At 43.6% G+C, this 26,207-nt stretch overlaps 1 long non-coding RNA gene across 1 annotated transcript; it reads left to right on the top strand.

Annotated features, from left to right (window-relative positions):
- Positions 1 to 1,038: 1,038 nt before the first annotated feature.
- LOC144381719 (uncharacterized) lies at positions 1,039 to 23,245 on the top strand. The gene is made up of 3 exons (XR_013447490.1): positions 1,039 to 1,142; positions 18,087 to 18,202; positions 23,141 to 23,245. It is a non-coding gene; the product is annotated as an uncharacterized LOC144381719 (long non-coding RNA).
- Positions 23,246 to 26,207: the final 2,962 nt, after the last annotated feature.

Here is a 26,207-nt window from a genome sequence, read left to right as displayed (position 1 = left end):
TATAGGAAACAAACAGGGTTGCTAGAAGGGAGGTGGGTGGGGGATGGGGTAACTGGGGAATAGGCATTAAGGAGGGCAGGTGATGTAATGAGCAACTGGGTGTTATATGTAACTGATGAATCTCTAAATTCTACTTGTGAAACTAGTAATGCACTATATGTTAATTAAATTGAATTTAAGTAAAAATTTTTTTAAAAATCATATTGCTCTTAAGATAGTTCTAGAGGAAATATGGTGGATAGGTGCAGACTTAACAGAATACTTGTTTCTTGAATAAAAGAAGGCTAAGTCAACATGTACTAAAGTACTGGTGCCATGAACCATGTTATGCACTGTTTATCCTTCAGAATCGTACACTGTGGTAGGTATTCTCAGTTCCATTTTACAGATGAAGAAACTGAGGCTCAGGTTTACACAGCTCATACATGGGCGAGGGGAACTGTGAGACCAGGTCTCTCTTCAGCACATCCCGTGCTTCCTCTAGTTCCCTTTACCACCAGATATAGAATCCATTATTATTTTCTTCCTACCGTTCTTATTTATTAACTGTAAAGGCTAAAGTAAATTTAAAAATAAATAACTTAAACTTGCGGTTTCTGATTTTCAAAGGAAGCATATTTCTGAAGAAGTCAAGAAAGGAAACGTGATCTGAAGTCGATGCTTGCCGGGGTGGAGATGCGAAATGTCCTCGTGATTTGGGGCTGGGACGCAGATCGCAGATCGCTGTAATCCGGATTCGCAGGAAAGGTGGTAGCTGAGACGCATTCTGCACCGACTCTTTATATGCACGATTGCACTGTTTCGCTTTGGTCAGCAGGTGGCAATATTGTGTCGCAAGGAACCTTTAATGTTACTAGAGGAAGTAAACAGTGACTTTGTTTTCATGTCAAGAACTGTATTTTGCAATAAAATAGTGGGTTCTGATTTGATCACTTGCATCCTATTTCTTCACGTGAAGAAGGCAGCACAAATATTTCAGGCAGCTTCTTTGCAGCGGTGCGTGGACCGCAGGTTGCTCGTCCTCAGACCTCAGTGAGGAATGGGACTGGCATTCTGAAAACTCTCCCCGGGGAGCCACTGGTGACCTCTTGACTCCTGAAAGCGGGTGCCAGTCACAGGGCTCAGAGTCACCTAATGGAAAGGTAGGTTCTTCGAGCGACGATGGAGATTATAGTAACATCTCATTTCTTTAGAGATCCCCCCAATTCAAAAATTTCAGTTGTTAAGATCCCATTCTAAAAGTGAAGCAAGGTGGGGCGGGGGATGGGGGGGAGCATTTACACCAAGAAAATGGTTGCGGAATGGGTGCATAGAGACAAATTCATGTAATTTATGCCTGAGAGAGACACTGAGCTCCTTACTAGGAGCTGTTTACTCTTAGTTTTGACATAATTCTAATCAAGCTATTTCCTTTTCTGGTAGATGGCAGAATTGGAAGAGGGAACAATTTTGGGGGGCAGGTGCAAAGACAGACTCAAGTTCAGAAATCAGGGTAGTAGGCCTGGGAACAGAAAGACGAAAAGAACAAAAATGAGACTAAAGGCCTGGGATTGCAGCGCTGGGACAGACAGCCCCCAGGGATGTCACTGTCACAGGGCTCAGCCTGGGTACAAAGGCCCCAAGCCGCCCATCTGAGCCAGAGTTCTCTCTGCAATGCTCCATTTCATAAGGCAAGCAGTGCGTAATGAGATAGAGAGGAAGAGCTTTCTATCCAAGTGGGGAAAGAGAAAAAATAGTTTGCTGCGAAGAGTAGTTTCAGCAGCTGGGCAAATGAACTCCTCACCCAGCGAGAGGCAATGTGAGCCCTAGGGCTCGGGAGGCAGACCGACCTGGGCACAGGTCCGAGCCGAGATGTGTTAAAGGAGCACCAGCAGGCTGCTCAAGCTTCTTAAGCCTTGGTTTCCTCATCTATAAAATGGGGATTAGAGGGTTTTGGTGAACATGCAAAGTGCTTAGCCCAGGGTGGGCATACATCAACCCCAGCTATCATTTTTTTATTCCAGGTAAGCCAAAGTGTAATGTGTGGTCCTGACCTCTACCACTGTTGGGATCCCCAGGACCACAGCCACACCGTGGGTTGCCCCATTCCTGGACAGGTGTCAGGCTGGGTCCCACAGCTGGGCCCAGGGGTTCTGGACACTGTTCTCTGTGCTTGCTGCAAAGCGTGGCCAGGGGTCCCACCCCACATCTGTAGTTCGGGATCCCTAGCCATATGGCTACGCTGCTCCCTGCATCCTTGGCCGGTCTCAGTGTTGCTTCCGTCTTCCGCCTGGACACTGCCATCCCATCCCCTGAGCAGGGGTGCCACTGAGGCCCGATAGTATCATGACCCTCTCTTTCAGCTTCGAGCAGAGCCTCAGCAAAGCCAGTGTTGCAAGAACTGAGCCCGGCCTCAAGGACAGCACTGACCTCAGGATGAGTCCTCCCAACCCAGGTCGTCCCTGACAGGCTAGACCCTGTCCCCTTCTTTGTGTGAAATTCTCATCCCCATACCAGCCCTTCTTGTTTCCCCCAGGAAAGTATTTTAGCTCTGGGTGGCTTTGATGAGAGCTCAGGGTTCCCACACTGGATTACAGCATAGAGCCCCGGGTGTCCCTGGTTCCCCGACATACTCCATATTTGTTTCGGTGGCTGCGGTTACCAAGTGCCATATACTGGGTGGCTTAGGTCAACAGAAATGTATTCCCTCACAGTTTTGGAGGTCAGAAGTCTGAAATCAAGGTGTCAGCAGGGCCATGCTCCCTCGAAGGTTCTAGAGGGGAATCTTCCCTGGCCTACTCCAGCTTCTGGGGGCTCCAGACATTCCTTAGCTTGTGGCTGCATTGCTCCAACTTCTGCCTTTCTGTGTCTTCTCTTCTTCTGTCTCTTATAAGGACACAGGTCATTGGATACAGGGCCCATCAGGGTAATCCGGGATGATTTCATCTCCAGATCCTTAACTTAATGACATCTGCAAAACCCTTTTTCCAAACAAGGTCACATTTGCAGGTTCCCTATCTTCTGGGGGCTACCCATTCAACCCAGTCCACACTCCATGCCTTGATGACCACTGAAGGTGGAGGGAGAGCAGTGGAAGAGGGCTTTGGAGTCTCTAGTTTGGGTTTGCCTGGGCTCTTACACTAATCCATTTGAGGGACCTACTCATCTTGCCCCTCCCCACCTTTCTTTCTTCTTAGTCCCAAGGCCCTCCACCCTTCCAGGCCATGGTCATGCATGCTAACAACTGATTGGAAAGATCTTCAGCATCTCAAGATGTGTCCATAGGAGACACTGTGGTCCCCACCCTCATGCCACACAGTTTCCCCAAAGCAGGTCCCTGTGAGGTCCACTAGGAGAGTCCGAGCACCCCTCAGTGCTCTTATCTTCACCCTAGGAACCCAGCTCTACCCCCGGTGTTCTTCCTTGGATGCTGCCATCACACTCGGAGCATCCAGCTGCAGCCTCCCAGGCTCTGTGTATTAAACTGCCTCCACCTACTGAAAAGCCATCACACACACACACACACACACACACACACACACACATATCAATGCTTCAAGGTAAAGACTAGCACCATTAATCCCCACAGTATTCGGAAAAGGTTATATCCAAATTGGACATTTGGACATTGGCATCTATTTTCCTATGGATTTTCAATATTTTAGCAATGATCTACATTTCCTTTCTCATCACTTGTCTCCTAATTTAAATATTTCTGTGCCACTCCAAGTTGTGATTTATAAATGCTAAAGCGAACATTCAAAAGTCATGCGGGAGGTGGGACGACTTTCCTCTGACAGGACTGTCCCTAGCATTGTAGGATGTCTCTCAGCCCTGCCCCCTTCAAGGCCTCCTCACCAGTGACAACCAAGAGCATCTCCAAAGAGCAGAATGGGCCAGGGTAGTGGGCCTGGCAACCAGAGCCCCTTTGCTCAGAGGGGAGCAGGGCAAGCCTTCCCAGCGGAGCTGCCCCGCAGAGTGCTCGGGAGCACCCAGGCTTGTCTAGGTTTCTCTGAGATTTCTTCTCATTTCCATTTCTAGGAGTATTCCCTACCTTAAAATAACTGCAGATCTTGGTTCTCTGATACACATCTTGAAGCCTATTCGTTGATTTCACTGATGGGTGCTGAACAGACTCCAGGTTTCGATCTTACTAACATTCAGTAATTTGAAGACCTGCCGATCTTTACCTCTAGATGTGGAAATTTACCTAGATGCAAATGGCCACATCTGCTGAGCCCAACCAAATGCAAAGCAACCCTTCGGCTCTTTCTAACTCCACCAAACCAAGGTCTCCAGTGGGGACTTCTACCCAGGTCCCTAGTTTTGCTGATGGGGCTTTCCCCTGGGCAGCTAACTTCACATCTGCATTGTTAGTTTCCCGCGTTCCCAGGGGGGCCTGTATCCCCTGGGGTTCGGAAGAGACTTTAGAATTCCTACTTTTCCGAGCAAGATTATCAGGCCCCCGGCAGCCAGGTGCTCCTACACCGTCCGCTTGGAGCCTGCTTTCACCTGGCCTTGCTCCGCCAGCAGGTAACTCCCGGAAGTTGTAACCAGAGGAGGGGGAGATGGAGCTCTTTCCTGATGGGTAAATATTGACTTGTGGTTTTGTATCATGGCAATCAAAGCCTTTCTTGCCCTGGCCCTCCCACACTCTGGACTCCTACTCCCTTCCATACACTGCCCCCCCACCATTCAACTGCACAAATGATTAGATTTCCCATAACCCAAAAAATAAGCATTATAAAGGCTCTATACGGTCCTTATCTTGGATTGTCTTTCCTCTGCTTCTCTGTCTAGTAGAAGCTCCCTCCTACTTCCAGGCCTCGGCGAAACCTTGCTGGCTCAGCCCGACTAACACTCTCTCCCACACAGCAGCGCTTCGTGCCCAGCCTACGTGGGACCAAGTGTCCCGCCAGCTTTGGGCCGCCTGCCTTTGGGAGTCTCGGTTAGCTGCTCCTCACATGTGCTCTTAGCATCTGGGCAAACGTTTCACGGAAGCCCTGTCTCTGTATCCTCACGGCCCCTTGCTGTCGGCCAGGCTGTGAGCTTCTGGAGGGCCGGGCCATGTTTCTGTCTGATGGCTTGTTTTTGTGGCCCCGATTCTGAGCACAGGAAGCAGCACAGACAAAACATGTTCAGTTAAAACTGATCGAATTGATTAGAATTTCAAAGCTGAAGAAAAGATCGTTTACTTCAGATCATCTACTTCGGAGATGATCCCACGTCCAGAGAGGCAAAGCGGTTTGGCTATGTTCACTAGCGAGTTACGATGGAGAGACTAAGCCAAATGTCATGAATAAGTGGTTCCAGAATACCTGCCTTTTATTTAGCACTCTGCACAGCATCATGGGGTCAAAAGAGAAACAGGAACCTTTATTTCTTCCATAAGAAACTTACAGGGCAACCCACTAACAGTTACATTGTATTGTAGCCAACCCTCAGCCAAGGCTTCCTGAATGAATTAATCAAGAGATCAATGAATGGGTGAGTGACCTATGTTTTTATTATTTAAACTCTCTGATGTAAAGTGCACACCTATACGGGAAAATGCACACATTCTAAGTATACGACACAAAATTCTCACAAAGCGAGTGCTCTTTAACCACCACTCCAGTGAAGAAATGAAACTAAGTCCTCTTTATGCTTTCTCCCAGCTCCCACCTATGCTCTCCTCTCCAAAAGTAACCAGTTTCCCCATTTAACCATAGATTTGTTTTGCCTGGTGTTGATCTTTATGTAAATGGATAACGCAGCCATGGTGTCCTTGGGTCTGGCTTCTTTTGCTGAATGTCATGTTTGGAAGACAAGTCTGTTATGGTATATTAGTTGTGGTTTGTTCATTTTCATTGTTGTGTAGAATTTCATTGTACGATCACACCATCCTCACCACCACTAACTAGTCTGAACCCTGACGTGCCTGGTTTTAAACACTATCTCCACCACATGGTACCTGTGTGATTTGGCATAAACTGAGAAATTTCTGGTGCCTCTGTTTCTTCATCTGTAAAATGGGGATAATAGTAGTTTATAATATAAAAAGGATTACATGATGCACATGGGTCTACACCTCACTTTTTAAACCTAAAATTTTATTTGGGTTATTCTTACTATATTTACACAAATCTTGCATGGACCTGTATCATTTTTAAAAAATGGCTGCACAGTATCTCATCATATAAATGCATCATAATTTACGTAAGAATTCTCCTGTCGAGAGATATCTTAAGTTGTTGACAGATTTTGCTATTGTAAACAATGCAAGAATTACTAAGAATATACTTTGCCGAACTTTTGCAAATATATTTTGGGTTAAGTTTCTTGGCAATAGTATTGCCAGATCAAAGACACATGCTTTTGAAATTTTGATCAAACTTTTCTCCGAAGAGGTGGTGCCCTTTTATGCCTTCAACAACCCCATGTTGGACAACCTGATTCTCATCAACAATGAACATTGCCAAATGTGTTGATTTTTGCAAGTTGGTGGGTATAACATTTTCATCTTGTTTGGTTTTACATTTGAAAAAATTAGAAGAGCCATTTGCATCTACCTGCTCTTATTTTTAGTTTATTTTTCTACTAGATTATTTTGGGTTTTGTAAGAAAATTTTAAAACTCTTTGTAAATTAAAGAAGCTTATACATTCAAGAAATATAGGGCATATAGTGTCCTCCCCACTTGTCATTTGTCATTTGATTATGTTTAATGTACATAGTTTAACTATTTTGTTGTACAATTTATCGATACTTGCCTTATGGCCCTAGGTCTTGTGTTTTGCTACACCATTCTGAGATTATATGTATATATATATATTTTACTTTTATAGTTTTTTTTTTAATGTTGAAATCTCTGCTCTATTTGGGATTTATTTTGGTAAGTGAGTAAGGCAGGGATTGAGCTTTATATTCTTTTCAAACAGTCAGTTTTCTCATATTTTATTGAATAATCTAACTTGTCCAACTGGTTTGGAATGCTGCCTTCAAAAGATACTAAGTATATGTGTTTGACTTTCTTTGTGAATTCTCTTCCATTCCATTGATTTACTTGTCCATTTCCTCTCCAGAAGAAATATTGACTCTATAGGCTTTAATATCTGCTAGGGCCACTTATTCTCTCCACCTCCACCCCCCAAAATTTTGTTTGTATTCATTTCTTTGAATTCCAGTATCATTTTATAATATTCCTTCTCTTCCAAGATACTATTTTATTGAAATGACACCATTTATGGACTAATTTAGAGAGGTTTGATTTTATATTATTGTTTTCTGTCTTAAGAATAAGAAATCTTCTCTTATAGCTCAGTTATTTAAAATTTTTCTGTGTATACGTTTTCCGCATTTCTTCTACAATTTATTTCTTAATATTTTATTTTTTTACTTGCAATGGTAAAGCAAGATATTCTTTTTATTATATTTCCCAGCTGGTTATTGTTTATTCATAGTCAAACTATTAATTTGTATACTTTAATGAAATAACTACCTTTTGATACTCTCTTTAGTTCCCAAATTTTGGAGTGAGCATCTTGGCCCCTCTAAAAATATAACCCCATCATCAGTAAATCGTGGTCACGTTACTTTCCAATATTTGTATGTCGTGTTTCTTTTTCTAACTACATTGGAGTGTGCTTCTAGAACTCTGTTAAGCAACAATGGGAGAGTGAGCATGCCATTTTGTTCCTGATTTTCATGTTGTGCTTCCCTTTGGTCTGTGGGAAGACCTGTGGTTGAGTCAAGATCAGACCCTCTTTTCCTTATTTGAGGCTGCACCGAGAAACTAAACTGGGAAGGAATTCTCCACGAACCCAGTCACTTCACAGGAGCAAAGTGCTGGAGCTTGAGGTCACAGACTCCACTCAGTAGTAAAGTATATGTTGTCTTGCTTCGTTTACCGAGTGTGTCTCTGTCAGTCTCTGTAGAGGTAGATATGTGAAAGGGTAGTGCCTGAGACCACATTCAGCTTCCTGGTCTCCTCGCCAAGCAATTTCCCACCCCATTATGTCATTTCCAATAATACATTTTTCACTTATTAACTATAACTCACTTACCATTTGACATTTGTACCTTATGTGTGTTTATTTAAATAGTCTGTTTTTCCAACCCTATTTTATGTTTTTAAAGTTCTGGAACCAAGTTGCATTTCCCCATATATACCCAGTCCCCAGTATGAAGTCCCACATGCAGTAAACCCCAGATAAATAATTAACTGAAGTGAATTATGTGAGGGCACTTTGAAATTAGGAAAGTACACTTTATATAAAACATGAAGATCTTAATAACCATGAGAATGGTTCCTTTAGTCACCTCTCAGTGTTGTTTCCAGGATCAAATGAGATCAATAGGAAGGAGAATATTTTGAATATTTGTAACATTGTGAAGGCTGATTTTCCACTGCACCTACCGTGTTGCAATGAAATGATGGGCTTTGTTTGTTTTCTTGGCTAGACCATGAGCTCCTTGAGGACAGGACCAAGTCTTATTCATCCTTGGTACCCACCCCAGGTCTTGGCATAGAGTAAGTACTTAACATTTGTGGAGCTGAATAGAGCAGCAAAAGGTCTTATTCTGATATGGGGCCAGTGGTGCTCTTGGTCTGAGGGTCACATGAGACATGGTTCTAATTCGAAATGGCCACAACAGACCAACCACCAAAAATGGGACCCAGCTCCGGAGACTGTCAGCGCCTTGGAGCTCCCCACTTCTGGTTTCTGATGGCTTATCTGGTAATTAATCACATGGGGCTTGGGGCTATTTCTTCTGCTGTTAAATGCTATTAAATTATTTTATAATTTGGGGTTTTTTCCTCATATTTTTAGGTCGTTTCCTAATCAGATGACATGCAACTTGGGGAATGGTATATTAATATATCTGTTAAAGATTCCTGCACTCCTGGTGTTGTCCCTGGCCCTGACCCAAGCTCATCAAAAAGTCTTTTTTTTTCCTCTCTTCTATTTCTGGACTGATCTTTTGACTTCCTCATCTAGATTCTTTTTATATTTTTAAAATCCAAAATCTTTTTTTGCTACCCTTTGGATTCCTGGATCACTCCGTGAGAATAATAATTGCTATTTATGGAGGGCTTACCATATGCCAAGCATTGTACGGGGCACTTGACATAGAGAAGTTGTCACGACACACGCTTTGCCGATGAGGATCTACTTGGAAGTTGCTTTTCTCTATTCTGCTCGAGTAGGGCAAGACAGTCTGGCTGCCTGTATTTCAGGATGCACGCAGGGTCCCCATAGAGAGCGCTAAGGAGGGGTTGCACTTGGCAAGGTGAAGAATCACGTGACAATTTTAAATGATTGTTAAATTGCTCAGGTGACTTAGAAGCAACTTGAAAACTGGATGTCATAAGTGCCAAGGCATGCAGGTTTCCATGGTGCAAACTGTGATTTGGGAGTTTTGAAAGAGCATTTACTACTTTTGCTCTGCCTTTGTAAATACCTTATTTATTTGTTTGTTTGTTTGTTTGTTTATTTATTTATTTATTATATTCCTCCAAGTGGGGCAACTCCACGAGCTGGGGATTACCAGGATATGAGTGTTCCCCTCCTGGAAAAGAAGGTTTGCTCTTTGTACCCCAGATGCAATTTTTTGTCTTGGCTTTTCCCATATGTTCCTGGCACCCTGGACCCAGGTTATAATTATCAGGGATTAAGCTGACTTTCCGTACCTGTTCAATCATAAATGTTGAGGCAGTTTTTTTTTCCTTGTTTGCAATGGCTTATTAAATTGCACATCGATTTATTAAGCACTACAAGGCTAACAGTTCAAGGGGCAGATTTAAAAGAATCATTTATCCAAGGAAAATCTCAGCAACAGGATTAACGAGGACCTAGCCTGCTCGTGAGGGAAACCTGCAAAGTGGCCCCCCAAACATCTTCGTATGGTGTTTCTCCCATTTCTTAATACATTTCTTCTTATTGCTTTTGGCGCACTGTTTCCAAGAAATCACACCTAGTTATTTCCCACTGGCCTCCTGAGAGTAAGTGTCAGGTAAGACCAAGGTGTCTCTGAAGACAGAAAAGAATATGGGGTTAAGTTCTGGTGGGGCTTGCATGGTTCCAATGCCATTTCAGTCCAACAAAACTGAACTGGAGCCCTATGAGAGAAATAAATAGTTTTGTTTGTCTAACACTCATGTTAGCTTCTAGTAAATTCATATTTCTCTCCTCACCTCTTTTGGGGAAATTGATCCTCCTCCCCTACTTCAACTGTGCAGTTCTATCCATGGCTGCCAATCATAATGTCCCACTCTACTCACGTTAGGACTAGGGATGGGACCCAGGCTATGCTAAGGAGACACCTTCACTATGCCAAGGAGACTTTTTAGGATTCAACGTCTTTGGTGGTGGTGATGGTAGGGGCTCTGCTATCTCCGTTGCCAGGTTGGGAAGATATGAGAGAGCGCATACAGCAGCCATGGTTCCTCTGTGTGGAATGAGTCCCTCTGCCTTTAGAGGAAGAAGAGACGAGCTTATAAGTACAGAGAAGCAAAAATGAGAGTGGAAAGACAATTTATTTAGCTATAGCTTTCCTTGTTACATAAACTCTAAATTACCCCTTTTGCTTAAACGAGCTTACACTGAGTTTCTGTCACTTACAATCAAAACTGCCCTGATTAGAACAGCTCTCCCTGAATGGGTGCCTGGTCCCGTTCCCAGTGTTCAGGAGACAAGGAGGAATATGATTCTGTATCTGTTTTCAAGGAACTCAGGTCTATCGGGAGAGGAAGTTACCTCAACAAACCACAAAGCAATGTGATGGCCACCATAATAGAAGGAGTGAACACAGCCATAGGGTTAGGGGAAAGAATTCAGGAAATGCTAAAACTAAAGATGGAAGTTTAAACCAAGCCTTCAAGTCTCTGGAGTCAAGGCTGATAAAAACCCAGTACGATGGGCATTTGTATCCAGCCCCTTTCCCTTACTAACTGGGCAATTTGTTTACCTTCTCAGTGCCTCAGTTCCTTCTATAAAATGGAGACAAACATCATATCTATCTCATGGGTTTTGGCAAATATTAAATGCTATAATGCTTGTAAAATGCCTGGCACAGTAAAAGTTTGGTAAATGTCAATGATTACCCTCCTCCCAAGGGCAAAGTCCACACCCATATATTTTTAGGGTTGTACCTTCTAAATGGAGCCATTCAGGACAACACAGCTAGGGAGAACACATCTTATACTGCTTCGTGGAGAGGGATATTTATATCACCTCTTGTGTACACTTGGTCATAGTCTATGCATGGTGTCTAGATCCTTGCCTCTTTGGAGAGAAGAACCTCAGAAGGAGAGAGAGACCCCTGCTTGGACCTTAATGAGCTCAAGGTAACATCTTACAGATTCCGAAGGGGAGACAGAAAGCCCATTAATTCACAACCTTTTATGTAGGGTTTCAATAATCTCTGGCTTATTATTCTTCACAAAATCCATGGTACTGGCTTGGATTGTTCACCTTTGTGAATTAATAAACAACGAATGAAAAAGCACAGAGAGGTGTGCAGTTCCAAAATTTGACTCTTTAATGGCCATTCTCCAAATTCTAAAAAACCCCAGGGAATCTAGTCCTGATTTTGTTTGTTGGAACAAACTGGAAGTCTGGCTCTGACAATATAATGGATTGAACTAATATGCATGTCCCACCTACTATAAACACATAGAAATGCTAGATAAAATAAAACCACCAGCTCCTCTAATTTAAATACATAGCTGAATGAATAGAGAGAGTACTTGGTTTAATGCTCTGCTGTGGTGGTTTGAAACTCTTGTTGCTGCTATCTCTGAATGTGTGTTTTATAAGTGAAGTCTGATGGGGTAATGGAGTGTACACATGAGCAGAGGAGAAATATGGACGAAAGAAAAAGCTTTGTATTTTAGTATATTTAATACACTTTATTCCTGCTTCTTTTTTTAAGATTTTATTTACTTATTTGACAAAGAGGGTGAGAGAACACAAGCTGGGGAAGCAGCAGAGGGAGAGGGAGAAGCAGACTCCCCACTGAGCAGGGAGCCCAATGAGGGACTCGATCCCAGGAGCCCAGGATCATGACCTGAGCTGAAGGCAGATGCTTAACTGACTGAGCCACCCAGGCGCCTCTATTCCTACTTCCTGAGTAAGAGGCCCCTCAGTTTCATTTTGCACTGGGCCCCATAATCATGTAAGCAATCCTGGGTAAGTTTCTGTTTATTAATTTAGATGGTAAGTATATAGATGTTTGCTTTATTATTCCTTAAACAGTTCATATTTACTTTATAGTCACCTGTATATGTGGTACTTTTTACAAGAAAAAGAGAAGAAGAGAAAGGGAAAAAAAGGTAAAAGTACTTCCAGATCCTGAGACTCTTTTCTATAACTTCAGTGAGGCTGGTCTTTTCTTTCTTTCTTCCTTTCTTTTCTTCCTTTCTTCCTTTCTTTCTTCCTTCCTTCCTTCCTTCCTTCCTTCCTATCTTTCTTTCTTCCTTCCTTTCTTTCTTTCTTTCTTTCCTTCCTTCCTTCTTTTGAGAGCGAGCGCACACACACACATGTGCACACAGCGGGGGCGGGGGGCAGAAGAGCAGAGGGAGGAGGAGAGAGAGAATCTTAAGCAGGCTCCATGCCCACAGAACCTGATATGGGGCTCAGTCTCACGACCTTGGGATCATGACTCAAGCCAAAATCAAGAGTCAGACACTTAACCGACTGAGCCACCCAGTCGCCCCAAGTGAGGCTGGTCTTTCTTATGGAAAATGGATTTTATTTTTGGAAGCAGCCAAAAATAATTTGGCCATGAGTCTGGTTAATGACTGCTGGATAATGCCACTTTGATTCACACGTAAAATCATTACTATGACTGATTTTGTCATTTGGTTCACAAACTAGTTCTAAGGAAACTCTTAAAAAACTGTTTTAAACATACTTTTTAATATGTAAACATCCCTAGATTGTTTAGATGCTTCCAAGTTGACTCTTCTGATTGGATCAGTGATCAAGACAGTTTAGAAATTAGGCAAACTGAAGTAATTTCTTCACCCAATCCTTGACCTCTGTGAAAGCACAAGGATATATTGCACAATTTGCTCTCTTCTAAAACATTTAGAGGAAATTCACCAGGCAAGGCAACATAAATGCCTCTTTTACTGGCAAAAATCAGTCTATTTATCATTTGGCTAAACTTTGTGTGGGAAAAATGAATGTATGATGTCCAGGGTGTCCTAAATCTGGATCACACTCCACCTGCAGATTTAAGATAAAGTTCGAAGATAAAGTTCTTCACTTCTAACCAATCAACATCTCTCCCCTGCTTTGTTTGGCATTTGATAGAACTCTGTATCTTTTTTTTCTTTTCTGTGACAATTTAATCTTTCTTGCCTATTAATTTAGATCAAAATGGACAAGCAAGGTGCCATCATATCTGAATTCGAATGTGACTTCTACCACATTTAACTTGCAAACCTGCTCTGGGCAATGACTTCCAGCAGTGGTAACACAGTGGACGTGACTACACTAACGGCATTCGTGGGCTGCTTCTTCCACGATGCTGGTTGCTTACTTTCTCTGGGGAAGGAGTAGAGCAGAAGAGTCAATAAGGTTGTTACATAAGGCCCCTCCAGCCCACACGAGCTGCCATCTTCTCTGGAGGACTTTCCTGCTTGGCCAAGTCGGCAGTGGGCCTGGCCCCTCCCCTCCCTGCTCACCAGGAAAGGAAGGTGTGAAACTCTGGAACAGTCATCAGGGAGCCGGTCTCCAGGGCGCAAGGCAGAGGCGTGCTAGAGCCAGCTCATTCCAGCTTGCTAGGACCAATTATGCACATCTCTCCCTAATTCGGTGTTCAGTGACTTCACTGTTGGTAAGCTTGAAATCAGCCATGGTAGGTTTGTTTACACCAATAGAATTAGCAAATACAGGGGATGCCTGGGTGCCTCAGTCAGTTAGGCATCTGCCTTCAGCTCGGGTCATGATCCCAGGGTCCTGGGATCGAGCCCCACATTGGGCTCCCTACTCAGCGGGGAGCCTGCTTCTCCCTCTGCCTGCTGCCCTCCCCACCCCCCCGCATGTGCTCTCTCTCTCTCTCTGGCAAATAAATAAAATAAAATCTTAAAAAAAAAAAAAGAATTAGCAAATACAAAGCTTTTCTGGTTAGAGAGCTTGTCGTGAAAATGTTTATCAGCACACCACTGGCTGAAGCCCTGAGAGCTGAGACCAGGGCCTGTCAGGAGATGAGAGGTGACAGGCCTTCAGTCATGAGTTAGTTGGTCACATTGCAGGAAAAAATCCAACACAAGGACCAATCTGGCAGGACTGTTCTGAAGAGCACAAACCAGCAGCTTGGCTGACCTGATAGGCTCAGGGTGAATGAGGTGTGTTAAATAGCCTTTCATTTTCCACCCGGCTGTTTGGGCGAAGGACAACACTTGTTCTTCTAGATGCAGGTCTGGCCTGTGTTGAGAACCAAAAAGATGTCAGCAGGTGTTCCAGAGTAGAAACAGCCCCCCACCCCACCCCTCACTTTTTAAAATGAAAACTGTGTGATCCCTTTTGATATTAATGACTAGTTTCGAATGAAAAAAAAAATAGGAAATTAGACAAAGAACTATATTTTACTTGAAAAAGAAAACCCTAATCTGAAGTGATCTAGGAAAAAAAGGCTTGCATAGCATTTTTTTTTATATGTCCTTTTTTTTTATATGTCCTATATCCTTTTTTATATGTCCTTAATTTCCCACCGGACTTTGCGTGTGTTTATATATCCTAGCAGAATGTATAACTGGAAACCTATCATGAATGAGAAAGCGCTGTCACCCTTGGTGACTTTGGATGGATGGAATATCTGCTATTTAAAGGTAAATGTTGAGAAGCCCAGGGCCGAATGTGTTGGCTGGTCTGTCCAATACACACTCGTTCTAACCTGCTGATTTGAAGTCTCAGTGTGCTGCTTCCTTTCCAGCTGATCGTATCTGAACCAAAGAGAGGGGATGATGGATTGAATCCACTTAACAAAATGACACAGACAAAGTAATACCCACAAGTGTATTTTTGTCTCTGCAAAAATGAAATAATTTCTTTTTCTTCTTTCAAGACGAATACCCAGTTTCTAGACTCATTAAACTGTCATTTTTTTTTTTTTAAATCCCAAACTGACATTTCTGGTCACATCAATTTTATTCACATTGAAAATGGTGAATACTTAAAAAAAAAAGTTACATAAAATTTCCCGCTTCAGAAATGTCTGGAGATTCTTTTTTATTTCTGTGTGAATATGTATGAAGAAGAGTCTGGGCTAACAGCTGTAGGAAGTGTGAGAAATAGGTAGTGTTTAATTAAATGTGTTCTGGATATTTGGGGAAAACATTCTAGGTTTATTGAACATTTAGGCAACTGCCATCTTTGTGGACTACAGCTAATATTGCTCTCTGGAGAAGAAAGCTGCTAATCCCAGAACTTATTAAATGCTAAATACCTTGTTGAGGGAAAGCTTGAGGCTAAAAATGTCAACTCTAGGGGCGCCTGGGTGGCTCAGATGGTTAAGCGTCTGCCTTTGGCTCAGGTCACGATCCCAGGGTCCTGGGGTCGAGCCCCGCATCGGGCTCCCTGCTCCGCGGGAAGCCTGCTTCTCCCTCTCCCACTCCCCCTGCTTGTGTTCCCTCTCTCGCTGTGTCTCTTTCTGTCAAATAAATAAATAAAATTTTAAAAATAAAAAATAAATAAAAAATTAAAATGTCAACTCTAAAATGTCAGAAAATTCTGAAGTTCTCATTTGCTCTTCTCATAAGGCATTTTGATGTTAGTAAAACTATTGTTAACAGACCAGAAAAAGGCAGCCCCTTCTGAATCCTGTTGAGTTAGCTCATCTTAATTAACTTAGAATATTCTTCCATTTCCTGGCTGGAGCCAGAAAAGACTATCTTGGTGCTGTAGAGCAAGAAATAGAAATGGGTAGACTGTATGGCTGGGAAGCATCAAAAGGAGAGAAATGTTCTTGGAAAGCCTCTGAGTTCAAAAGGAACATGGCCAAGCACACACTATTCTATCAGGAAGCAAGTTCATGGCAATTGAATGTTATGGCAACCCCATCCACTGGGAAGAAGGTGGCCTTGGGACTCTGGAGGGCTTGGAATCCAGAGAGAGTCACACAGTGATGGGGCTTTGGATCCCAAGGCCCACCACAGTCTGCCTGAGTGGGCTAAATCACAAAGCTTTGGCTAAAGTGCCCTTAATCCCTGAATGGTTCCTGAAGCTACAGCCAATGTCATTGTTTTCAGATCTATTCTTCTGTCCTGCTTCCAGTAGATCATTAACATAGAACTGTTGAAAATGGCACTCCAATCAATGAAAAAAATCTCAAATAAATCTTGGAGCTCCCTTGAGGCAAATATGTCAAAATTGACCCTGGGCAGGGTGAGTGCCCAAGGCACCAGGATTGAGACTGTGTTAGTTCTCAGGCCCTCGCTGGTGAACGGTGTGATCCTGGACACATCATTTAAATCTCTGACTTGGGCCTCATGTAAAATAGAGCCATATATATTCCATATGTTGTGTGTGTATGTGTGTGTGTGTGTGTGTGTCAAATTCAATGAAATAGTAAATTATAAATACTTCATCAGGTACCTGGCCTAAGAGATTATGATTTATTTACTTAGATTCCCTCCTTCTCTCACTCCATGTCCCCTTCTCCTTGGCTAAATAGACATGGTGTTCTAAAAAGGATTTAAAAGGGGATGCTTTCTACATACTATTTACTTCATTCTCTTCCTAACCAAATTGTTTGGTGATCTCCGTACCTGGGGTTTCTCGTTTGGCGAGAACGAGCAATGTTGTTGAAGGGATACGCACTTGGCTAACGTCCCTTGCACTAAAGATACCCCAACTGGATTCCCTGGAAACCTCTGAAAACACCGATGCCCATAAGAATCAAGGGCCTTTAAAAATTTCATACCATTGAACTTGGAAATTCCATTTCTAGAAATCAATCTACTCTTAGAGAGATGTGAACAAAGACATGGGCTCAAAGCATCTCATGCATTTTTTCTAAGGCATCTTCCAAGTGTAGTTAAATGAATGGAGAATGGTTAGATAAAATATGATGTATCTGTAAGCAATTGCAGATCTGTTAAATGACACTTATGCTGTGGTATTAGAAGTCGGGATATCATTATCCTTGGGGTAGGGATAGTGACTGGGAGGGGGTATGGAAGAGGTATAAAGGGGACTTATGGGGTGCTGGTAATACTGAATTTCTTCACCTGGGTGCTGGTTATATAGGCGGAATTGCTGGAGATAAATGCACTTTCTATATGTATGTTATACTTCAATAAAAATTGAACTTAAAAAAATAGTAATACCTGGGTTTTACCTCTAGGGGGTTTTATTCAGTGCCCCCGGGGTCAGCCTGAGCATCAGAATTTGTTATGCCTCCTCGGTGGGTTTTAACACGCAGCCAAGGTTGAGGGCCTCTGACCTACGAGGTTCATTGAGAGCTCATTTGCACACAGCTTGCAGAGATCTTTGTAGAGCGGGCGCCAGAGACTGGCACATTCATTCTTCACGCAACCTATGCCTTCCCTTCGATGTTTTAACTTAGAGTCATTCCCATCACGTGGTCACCTGGACCAGGATGGTATGTCAGTCCATGCTTTGTGTCTCCCATCGGTTGCAGGTAAGGGAGATGGCGCACCTGGGTCTTTGTGTCAGCCCTTGCCAGAAGGAGTGCACGGCCTGGTCTTTCTGCCCATGGAACAGGGGGGTGGGTGCCTCCATGACGAGGCCACAGGCACGGGCGGCCTCCCCAACATGCACATACGAACTGTTTCTCCCCGTAGCTTCCCAAAAGTCTTCACTTCCTTTTTTGGTAGGATTTAAATTCCTGCCAACAAGTGAGAACCTCTTTTAAATACCAGCTGACCCTGGCAGGTTATATGTAGACAATTGGACGTGTAAACCAGATGGTGAATTAGTACAAATAGAGGCTTTTCGATAATAAAATTGTTATTTTCAAAAATAACAGGACATAGAAGCAGGGTTTTTTTTCAGCCTCAGGACTAATGACATTTGGGCTGAATGCTTCTCTGACGGGGGGAGCACTCCTGTGCCTGGCAGGATGTTGAGCCACATCTCCAGCCTCTCCCCAAAGGAGAAGTGAGCAGCATTACACCCCTCGGATGGAAGCACTGAAACTAGCTCCAGACATTGACGGAAGTCTCTTTGGGGGCAAAATCCCCTCCAGTTGAGAACCACTATACAAAAGGGGTGAGCACTTTGATGGAAGAAGAGAGGAAGAAGAAATTTTGCAACATAGGGAGTTAGAGGAGGCCAGGCCTGGACTAGGTTGGATAGAGGGGTGTCGATACCCTTTTACTTCTCATGATCCACTCGTGTCTCAGCCCCAGAAAACCCCCCTCCGTGTTCTGAGGTGAGAGACAGGTGCGTCACGGGAAACAGCAGGGCTCTAAAGACAAGACCCATCCGTAGGAAACAGTGCCTTGCACCAAGCGCTGTTGTCCTCTGGAACCCGACTGCTCTCCACTCCTTCACTGCCTCCAACATGTGAGATGTTGTGAAGTTAGGGCTTACTGTGGGGACCGTCCCGCCCCACCCTCTCCCCTTCAGAAATACTTCCAGTTTTTCATGGTGACAAAGCTACCTCTTGTGAATGGCTAAACTACGGGTGTTCATTGACACAACATCATCTCATTTATCACCTGTGAGACCATAACACATGTTCCCAAAGTATTTTAATTCTAATCTGCGCGATTCTAAAGGACTCCGTGTTTGCTAAAGAGGAGGCATTTTTAAGTACCTAGATGGAAGGCAGATGAGGAGCAGGCTGGCAGGGGGACTGCTCTCCAGGGTGACCCGGAACCACTGCAACCCTCCCCCTATCCCCCCTCAGGTCCTTTTCCCACCTTGGAGCAAGAAACTTAAAAGCTGTTTTCCAAACCTGTCTGTAACTGACAGAGTGTGTTTCATGCCTGTTTCCTTCCATGTCATTCTCTTCACAGGAGGGTCTGCTTCATTCAGGTGATGGGACCCTAAGCCCCTCTCTGAGAGGAATAAGCAGCCAACACTGTCCCCCACAGGCGAGGGAGCAGCACGCCTGTGGGTGCGGACACCATCGCCTGGCGCATCGTCTCTGTCCCCTGCTCCAGCCGCTCAGCTTCTGACCCTAATGGGGCTGCCGTGTGGTCGTGAAAGATGCTGAGTCAACAAAGCCCTGGCTGGGGAGATTGGCTCAGATTTAAGAGAGGATGTGTGCAGGCTTTCAGTGCTCCTCGGCCCACAAGCTTTAACCACTGTACAAACTGATTTAGAACACTAAAGCCCGACTGTTTGTTTAGGGCCTTTATTGACTCAATTCCCGCCTCTAAGGCAGGTGGCCTCAGCCAGCCACTCAGTCATTGTTCTGATCTGTTCTCCTCGGTGACACGGTGGCCTCCCTGTTGAGAGTTCTTTTCTTTACTTCATTTTCTGGTCCTTGAAAAGTCGGGCAATCAGCTCACACTTACAGGTGTAGTGTTTCATTTTTAAAGAGGCATCATTCACTCTAAGTATGAATTTGCAGCTGTCAAATTGGGGTTGTTGCAAAATAGGAGCTTTTCTACTTTCCTCTTGGAAAGCAAAGGTCCGAAAGGCCAATTGCCGCCCCCCCCCACCACCACCACCCCGACTGTGAGAAGCGTTGCCCCTGTTCTGGTATGTTAACTCTTTCCGACCCTCGCTTGTAAATGGCTTCCAAAGTGCCCTAATGTATAATTAAGATGGGCCAAAAAGCCTCTGCCAACTTCCCATAGTGCCTGGCTCCCCTGGGAGAGTTCATGATTTGGCTCAAAGTGGCAACTTGGAAGAAAGAAACAGGATTGCTTTTCTCGTTGTCTGTTGGAACAATAATTTCACTTATTTAATTTTTTAAATTTAAATTCAGTTAATTAACATATAATGTATTATTTGTTTCAGGGGTACAGGCCTGTGATTCATCAGTCTTATGTAATACCCAGTGCTCATTACAACACACACCCTCCCCAATGTCCATCCAATATCGTGTATTAAGCATGTATTTTGTGCAAAGTGTTATGCCTAATTTTGTTGTTTTTAGATGCATTGGTTCCCTTGATCCTCACCATAAACTTTGTGCTGGATATTATTGCTCTCTTGTACCAGATGGTGAAGCTAAGGACGGAATGGTGAAGTCACTTGTCCGCAGTCGCTCAGGGACCAGAGGCACAGTGGGAATTTGATCCCAGGTCTGTTTGACTCCAAAGCGTCTGCTACTCCCTCGCTAGCCCCTGACTACTCATCTAGGAGAAAAGGAAAGCCCACAAGAGCCCAGCTCGCGGGCAGCACGCACATGGAGTGGTCCCGGGAACGAGGCCAGCAGTGGCCCCAGTGGGTCTGCTGTGGTCCGGCCTGTCAGAGTCCACTTGGCAGCTTCTCCTCCAGTGGCACAGAGCTGACATCCTCTCTCTTCTGTGGCCACGGCTGTCCTTGCACAACTTCCTCAGGCTTTCTTGTCAGAGAGCAGAGCGCATGTGTCACTTGATCTTGCCACCAGTGAAGGAAACTGGGAGAAACACACATACTCACACACTCACACACACACACACACACACACCACTCGCACACACAAGGACACATGCACATGTATTCATTCAGACACACACACATGCACACACTTGGACATTCGCACACATTTGCATGAACACACACACGTGCGCACATGGGCACGTGCACACACATCCCCACACACATGTACAAATTCATCCAGACACATTTCCACCCATCCACACACATCCACCCTCAATCATTCCCTTGCACACTCATTCACACTTCCACCTGCACACACTCACACGTACGCACGCATCACACACACACTCACAAATGCACTCCTGCAGTCAAACCCCGCCACTTACATAAAGTCATACCTGCCCACTCACAGACATCCACTCACATGCACATTATTTGCACACACATTCACACACACAGGTTCATGCACACTCACACACCCACTTACACGCGTATACCTCTTACTTCCTGCATGGAAGCTGGGTACACGCTGTGGTGCAAGTCAGGAGGCCAACACCCAGTATAATAAACTGGAAGAGGGCGGTGCACTGTGGGATTTTGTGACTCCAAAGCCACTTGAAATCATCGGAGAATTTATAGCAAGGGCACCGGCTTGGTTTTAAGAAAATGTGTTCTCTATCCTGCCTCTAGTTTTCATGAGTCAGGTTATTGGCACCAGGCCCTTTGCTCAGAGTACCCACTTTGGAATCTTACACACTAGCTCTGCCACCTTGGGTGAGTAGCTTCACTTCTCTTTGCCTCCATTTTGTCATCTGTAAAATGGGGATAATAACGATGCTTACTTTATAGAGTTAAGAGCACTAAATAGGCTGATGCATGTGAAGTTCAAGGGCCAGAAAAGGGCACATATGGTTCAATAACGGGGGGCTATGAGTGGCCTGGGTTTACTCAATTTCATTAACCAGGGAGGATGGGTATCAAAGGCAGATTCAATTGAGATTGTGATATGGAAGCGAGGTCCAAGGAGAGATTTGCCAAGTTTTAAGGGCTTTCTGCCCTGGTGGCTGTAATCTATAAGCTCTTACACTTGAGAAAACTTCAGGGCAGGGGAGAGCTATCTTTTCTCCTTCTCCTTCTGAGTGTCCTTGAGTCCCTTAGACTAGTGAGTGATAACTCAGTCACGCGGGTCAGAAGGACAGGACTCAGACCGCTGAAAAGGCCAGCTTTGCCCCTTCCTGTCCACCTCGCCCCCCCAGTTAAATTAATCCCTATCTTGTGAAAATTTTGTTAAACCCTCAGAGAAGGAGCCATGCAACAAAGAGGAATTTTATTTTTGTGCTCAGCTCACTTTTAAGCAGCTAGAGTTTAAGAATTAGCACATTTAATCAGCAATTCCAAGACATCTCCTCTTAAAAGTTACAGAAGAAAGTAGAATTATTTTCATTAAGAGTAGTTAGACCAGTGACACACTGTTTTGTTCTATGTCTTTCCTTTGGTCAGATTCAGGATCACTTTTCAAAACTTCCAAGTCTTCATTATCCCAGTCACCTTACTCTTCCTGTTTGTTCATTTCCGCAGGGCCCGCCCCCGCGCCCCCACCTGCCCACAGTTTACTGCTTTGGCAGCAGCTCTGGATCATGCCTTCTCTTTCCTTCTTTGCTCTGTGACGGGCCACATCCTGGTTCTGTCTGTCCTTCAGAACATCCCCACAGGGAACAGGAGGCTGTTCTCCTTCCATCCTGCCTCCCGCCTGAGGAGGCCAATGCTTCATCAGAAAGGCACGATTTGCCTTAGAATTCCAGCTATTTTGTTATCAGAGCACTCATCTCAGCAAAGGAGTGACCAGAAAAAGGCTATTTTGCAGTGTCCGAAAGCACAAGTTCCTCTCTCCTTTGCCACAGAGATAAATGGAGATTTCCCAAGCAGTTTTCCTTTGTAATTGGTTTTTTAAGTTCGCACCGATGTTTACCAAATAATTTCTATCTATGCCTAAAGACTAATTGGAATGATATTCACTTAATGCTAATAATAGCTACTTGGGGAAGTGGCATGGGGTGATTTTTGTTTAATATGTTGATTTCCACTTCATACTGTTCCATATCAATTGACTTAAAATGGAGAATAATTTTAAAAACATATACACAGCAATACAGCGATAAGTTTTTCAAATTCTTTAAAATGCACCATTTTTTTTCTGCAGTAGTTTCTGAATACCCCACTCAGCCGGCCAGTTAAGCAGCACTTTTTTCTGAGCTCTGTTCAAGACAGGTTATGCGGTAAAAAGAAAGTTACTCTGGATATGGAGCCAACATTTTCCTTCATTTTGGAAGGCACGGTTGAATTATCAACTCAGAAAGCTCTTATAAAATACACCCATGGGGCACCTGGCTGGCTCAGTTGGTGGAGCATGTGACTCTTGATCTCAGGGTTGTAAGTTCAAGCCCCATGTTGGATGTAGAGATTACTTCAAAATAAAAATCTTAAAAAAAATTTAAAATAAAATAAATAAAATACACTTTATGGACCTTTTTTCAGGTATTGTTTTGTCAGATTTCCCTAAAGACAAACAACATGGTCAGTTGGGAAGAGTGTGCAGGGGGTTACAGTGTGTGGGCTTTTCCTGGCATCTTTTTTTTTTTTTTAAGATTTTATTTATTTATTTGACAGAGAGAGAGCACAAGTAGGCAGAACAGCAGGCAGAGGAAGAGGAAGAAGCAGACTCCCAGCTGAGCAGGGAGCCCGACGTGGGGCTCGATCCCACGACCCTGAGATCATGACCTGAGCCGAAGGCAGCTGCTTAACCGACTGAGCCACCCAGGTGCCCCTCTTTCTGGCATCTTTAAAAAGAAAGGGGGTCCTTCTACACTATAAATGAACGGTAGTTTTCCCTTGGTGAGCATCATCAGCTACATTTTGGATATACATTCTTGGGGTAAATTCCATCTTCCAATTGAAGTCTAGCTTCTTTCATTCAAACTCATGTGTACAAAATTCATCTAACTTTGTATACGATTGCAAGTAATTCATTTTCATTGTTGTGTGAACATATTACGATTTATTGATCCATTCTACTAGATGTAGTCATTTGGGTAGTTCACAGTTTTGCACTATTATGACCCATGAGACTATAAATATTCTAGTACATGTCTTTTGGTAAACATATGTTTGTATTTCTGTTGAGTATGTAAGAGTGAAATAGAATATGCAAATGTTCAGCTTTACTGAACACTACTAAACAGTTTTTCAAAGTGGTTGTACCAATTTACATTTCTACCCGACGAGTATGATAATTTCAACAGACTGTCTTTTTCCCAAGGTTTATGATGGGTGGTAACCCTGGGGAGAAATACTCGCCTGAACCAGCAGATGATAATGCACATGAGTCCTTCCAAGAAGTCCAAACACCATTCATTTCCACATTAATTTTCAGATTCAAACATCCCTCTGAGAGAAGGAGGTATGTCATACGCCACTTCCTCTTGAAGCTGGAGGAAATTCTACGGAAGCAACTGAAATGCTTTTTCTAAGCTCCATATTATCCACTTTACCCCAGAGCTTTGATTTGAGATCCAAATGCCTGTCTGTGAATTTGTTACAGGAATGTCCTGCTCATGCTAGCATTTCTACTCTAATGTTACTAGTTGCAAATAACAAAGTCTAATGCCATGATCCCTCAGCATTTTCCAGACAATCCACCAGTAAAATGGGGCATATTCATAAACTCTCAGGCCTGACCTTGAAGGTCTTCCAACAGTTTTAAATGGAAAAAGAAGCCTGTTTAGGTTTCCTGGCCTGACTGCTCATCAGACTCACCTGGACAGCTTTTCAAAATACAGAGGCCCCATCCCCACTCTACAATAACTGAATGGAATCCCTTGCGGTTGGGACTTGGGAATCTGTATTTTATAAAGTTTTCAAGTGATTCTGATTTGACTGGAGACCACTAGTCAAACTTTGGAATCACTTTTGCCCCCAGATAGTTTAAAAAAAAAAAAAAAGATAGTCATCCAATAAAAATGCAATAGCAAAATCCCAAAACTAAGAAGGAAAAATGAGTGAAAGATCAGAACTTTTCCCCTTCTTTAAAATATTCTGTTGAGGGGCGCCTGGGTGGCTCAGTTGGTTAAGCGACTGCCTTCAGCTCAGGTCATGATCCTGGAGTCCCGGGATCGAGTCCCGCATCGGGCTCCCTGCTCGGCAGGGAGTCTGCTTCTCCCTCTGACCCTCCCCCCTCTCATGTGCTCTCTCTCATTCTCTCTCTCTCAAATAAATAAATAAAATCTTTAAAAAAATAAATAAATAAAATAAAAAATAAATAAAATAAAATATTCTGTTGAAGTTGGCTCTGGCTCCAGGGTAATAATAATTATAAGCAACAATTCCATGGCACTCAATAGTTTGCTGAATGGTTTCATATATATTATTTCACTTAATCACTCAAGACTTCCTTAAGGCAGAAATAATAATCCCCAATTTATAGAAGCGGATACCGAGGCTTAGAGGTTAAGTTATTCCTCTAACGGGAGAGCCAGAACACAAACCCAAATGTCCGAATCCTGATTCCCAATTTTATGTATTTTTCACTACCCCCTCCCCCAGTACTCAAAAGCGTCAGAAAGCTACGTGGAGGCCAGCAAGAGCTAAGTGTTCCAATGAGTCTGAATGGTGCCCATGAGTCTTACTGGATCCCCTTCCATTCTCCTCCCCCCATCCCTTTCCTGGGATATGCTTCTAATGTCTCTCATGCACCAGGTATCCTGCAACATGCTAAGAAATCAAAGATTTTTAAAAGTTCACCTTCCAGTGGGGAGAGAGACAGATCCTTGTGCAGCGATGCACCGAATGTCACAGTCATATCTAGAGAAACGACAGGCCACCACAGTTAGGCCAAAATGGGAAGGGGAGATTATGTCCTGATTGCTCATTCAACTGGGCATGTGGATTCATACTCTCTACTCAGGCAAAAGGTCCTAATGATTAAAGGTGAGAAGAACATGCTTTGATGTAGTCTTGCTTCAGAGGGGAACTGTTGTATTCTGACTGGTAGTATACCCTTCAAAATGTGCCATTCGATTTCTCATCTGTATTTTATAACATGTGTGTACTCTCTCCTGACTAAATTTAGAAGCATGCTGTCTTATCAGTGGTTCATTTACATACTCTTTAAGCAATTATCGATGTTCAAAAGAGGTATAGAGGCCTTAAATAAGTGTCAGGAGAAGCTCAGGGATTCCCTCCCAGGTCTGGTGCATAAGACAAACAGCTTCCCATATACCATGGGGTAGCTTTGTTTATGCTCAGCAACTGGGCTCGCCAGACAGAGGAGGGGCAGGTACCTGTGTGTGTTTATGTGTGTGTGGCACAGCGTGGTGGCACACGGATTTCTCCAACATCCTATTTCAACAGTGACAATAAACTACCCACTTTATTTTCAAACACCTAACAATTATTCAACAATAATCAATAGTTGTCAGAGGCCCAGTGGGCACCAACAGCTTCTTCAGCACAGAGTCCACAGTGGTGAAGGAGACAGATATGTTCCTGCCCACACTCCCCACTTTCCAAGTCGACTACTGAGGGCCAGTTAAACATTTCTGGAAGAGTGAAGGGAAGCAGTGTTCTTAAATCTGACACCACCTCATTGCTTCACCTGCTTGGCATCTCTGAAGCATTGCACATGGCTGAAGGCTCATTTCCTGTGCTCTTGTTCACACCCTTTGGTTTCTGTGTCTCT

Source organism: Halichoerus grypus, chromosome 5 (assembly GCF_964656455.1).
Source record: "Halichoerus grypus chromosome 5, mHalGry1.hap1.1, whole genome shotgun sequence".
Classification (NCBI taxonomy): domain Eukaryota; kingdom Metazoa; phylum Chordata; class Mammalia; order Carnivora; family Phocidae; genus Halichoerus; species Halichoerus grypus.
The sequence above is the reverse complement of the archived record's forward strand: the minus strand, read 5'-3'. Positions and strand labels throughout refer to the sequence as shown.